This window comes from Branchiostoma lanceolatum, chromosome 13, assembly GCF_035083965.1.
Source record: "Branchiostoma lanceolatum isolate klBraLanc5 chromosome 13, klBraLanc5.hap2, whole genome shotgun sequence".
NCBI classification, from domain to species: Eukaryota; Metazoa; Chordata; class Leptocardii; order Amphioxiformes; family Branchiostomatidae; genus Branchiostoma; species Branchiostoma lanceolatum.
Genome location: NC_089734.1, coordinates 10,507,922 through 10,511,475, shown reverse-complemented (window position 1 = coordinate 10,511,475; position 3,554 = coordinate 10,507,922).

Below are 3,554 nucleotides of genomic sequence, written 5' to 3'. Positions count from 1 at the left end.
AGTGGGCGCCCTGTTACAGATGTGCATGATGTAAGGAAGTGACTGAGACATGGGGGCGATGTAAGGAAAGAATCAGACATTTCGTTGAAACGTTCTGATCAGAAAGATGCAGGTGGTTAATTCTGTCGTATACATGTGGTTCTGCATGATCACCATATAACTACAGATGGCTGTGATATGATGATAATAATAATCAAAATGATAATGATAAGTTTATAGCAAGTTCGTGCCCGTGGGCTTATTGCAGGTAACATGAAAATGACAGATAGATAATGTAGGACAGTATAACATGTGTCATTAGTCTAAATCCTGACTCTAGAGTCTAACTTACTTGGTTTGACTTCTTTTTCTGAGACAGTGGAAGATAAAAAATGTCGCTTTTTCTGTCAGTGTAATGTGTGGGTTCTGTGATCTTATAGTAGTTTCTTTTTGTCTATAAACGCGGAGAAATTAGGATGGAATTTTGTGACCTCTTTTAAGAGCTCATTTCTTTCGTGATCGAAGAAGGGACAGTTTGAAATAAATGTATATCCAACCCCTGGTATCTTTCTTTAAACTTTTCCAAAAACCCAATTGCTTTATGATTATAAACCGTTTGGGTATATAGTTTCAATGTGAAATATCTATATCTTTTATCTTGTAGTTATTTGAAACGAGGGCTGTTAACCCATTTTATGGAGGGTGTGTATGAGGGGGTCAAGATCAGGTACAAGGTCGTCGGCAACCTCAGACTGTCTGGACCTGTAGAGAATCGGTCACCATCTGGCGTGTATAGATGCTATAATTACAGACATATGGTGTATGAAACAGAGATGGAATGCGTTTTCCAGACTCAGCGGAATTTGGTTCTATAATGAATATAATCCCTCCAATATGAGAGAAGTATAATGTGTAACCATACTAAGAAAAGACGGCTGTGTCTACTGTGAAGTTGTATAAGGGGAGGTTAACGTTATGGCGCATTAGGGGATACTGACAAATGATATAACGTTATATTACATATCCAGTGCAATGGCATTACATGCGTCCACTTGCATTTCTTTGGAGTCAAGACTAACAACTTAACAACGGATTAATGCCACCGGGAGTTTCTGTGTTAATATCTGTTTTTATACTAATGTATGACTAGATAACTTAGTTTGCGAAATTTTGGTTATGTATATATACCTCGCAATCTAAAAGCAAAGCGTTTCTTTCGTCGACAGTGTAACGTCCATATGCTTGGTTAACCCCTTTTCAAACATCTGCCAAATTATGTTGTGAAAGCAGTTTAGGTCGGTTAAAACTCGTACATGTAGAAACGTTAAGTCTGCTTATACACCCAGGACTCAATCACTCAGAACCAAATTAAAGAAATCAAGACCAGAAATTAAAGAGGAAAATACTCGAACATACCTCTGGAGATGACAGACAACAAAATCTTCTCCGACGAAAGACAGACGTATGTTCTGTATTTCCTTATTTTGTAGTTTGCGGCGCCCCAGGTACTGATTAGTTTACATGATTTGATTGACAGATGTATATAAATAAAATAACCATTCCATCAAAGACAAATGAGGGAACACGCGGGAAAGTAGGCCACATGTGCAAGCCATCGAAACGAAGTAGAACTTTAGTTAGACCTGGCGAACGTTAGTACCTTTAGCTGCCCGCCCAATGTTTCCTTTGTTTATGTTTTAAGCATACCCCAATTCGTTTTGTCAGAATGCTGTCAAATCACTTTTTTAAGGTGTCGTAAGGGCATATCTAAACGAAAATACAGTCCAGTGCGAAAACTTTCAATATGCTATCAATACAAAAGCAACCGTATATGCATCTATGGCCATTTTGATTTGATTATATGGACGACATCCGCGTGCATCAATTTTTGTCCGTTTCCAACAACAACAAAACGTTTTCAGCCATACTGTAAATTGTAAAACGCAGCTGCAAAATGAGAAAATACATGTTGAGAATTGCAAATAAAATATTTCGGAAAAAGGATACTAATGTCGTACAATGCCACAGTCAATTCCAAAGGTAAAGAAGACGTTTTGAAGGAACAAAAATGAAGAACCTATATTTCGGTAGACCATACACTGTGTGTTAAGTTTTGTTCACCCTTCCTGACAACGTAGATCTTATAATGAAGGCAACTTTTTTTGCCAAAATGTCTTTATTCACACTCTCGCATCAGTCCTCAAAGGATGCCATCCAAGTAATGAAATCAGCATGGCCTATTATAAGTGCAAGGGAAGGGTGAAATGGTGCACACCTTCTTATTATGATCTAAGACACCTGTTAAGGAAAAGTGATCCTCAGTCTGTTATCGTCTATATAGGCTAAACCTATTTCAGCAGATGCCTGCAGCTCGTTGATTTGTACTGTTACCTATTATCCTGGTCTTTGAAGTCTTGCAAAATCGGTATCAGTTTTAGGGGCTATAATTGATACTCATATCGGTTTCTTTTCGGCCTGGTTTGAAATGATCTGAACTGATTGCTATCTAAATACTATTTGGATAGTTGGAGGAGGAAAGGTGAAAATTACTTCGCCGATTATTTTGTCGTTTGTATTGATTTCTATTATCTTTCTTGTGGGAGTTCTCCTTCATGAAACGTCTTTGAAAGAATTATGCAGTTTTCTGATGATACGATTATTGCTCCCGATATCTGCTTGGATATTACATTCCTCGTCGTCGCTGCCAACGGCGGAGCTAATTTTCGTCTCTGAACGTGAAACGGTCTCTCCCATTTGCAGCCGCGCAGCTGTTAACAGTGTCTGTCTGGGCCGTTGAACTTGACACGTGTCAAGTGTTGCAACTCAATGTCAACATGAGAGTAGTTTGTTTCCAGATTAATCTATCCGTCACAGCTGTCCGCGCCGAGCGTGTAACTGTGAGATGATCATGTGTCTGGTATGCTTGGTGGGTGAACAGGGATCATTTTGTTATGACGGAGCACTACGAACTAATTATACGGGGTCGGCCTCCGTCGTCGTTTGGATCATAAATTCAAGAGGCAACTCTGATTGAATTGCACCAAAACGGATTTTTCAAATTTTTGAGCAACCTTGCTACTACCTCAGCCCTCAGGCCATTGGAACAGAGGATATGAAAAAAACAAACCCTCTTTTTTTGTTCTTTTAAAATTCTGATTCCCCAAAATAAGGAGGATTAAATCTTCTTGCCCAAAATGAGTCTAGAAATCTAACATGTGGACCAGGAATAAACAACAGAACACATAACAGGAATATACGCATAGGTTATTTTGACGATGTATGACATTCATAGTAGACCGTCATATGCTCATGTGCTGTGTCTCACCCGATCTGGCAGTGGGGACCTCTAGCTGTTGAAGTAATCATTGCAGGTCAAAACAGCCCAAAGTAGCGATACTTTCAATTTTTTTTTCAATGTACAATTATCTTGAGATTGGACAAATGTAAAGTCGCAAAGTAGCCTCTCTACTAACCTTCTTGCCTAGACCTACGCAATAAAGTGTTTACAATAGACTATAGTTCATTTATATACTGTAGTTAGGCCACGCCCCTAAACTAAAGTGGTATCGCCCATA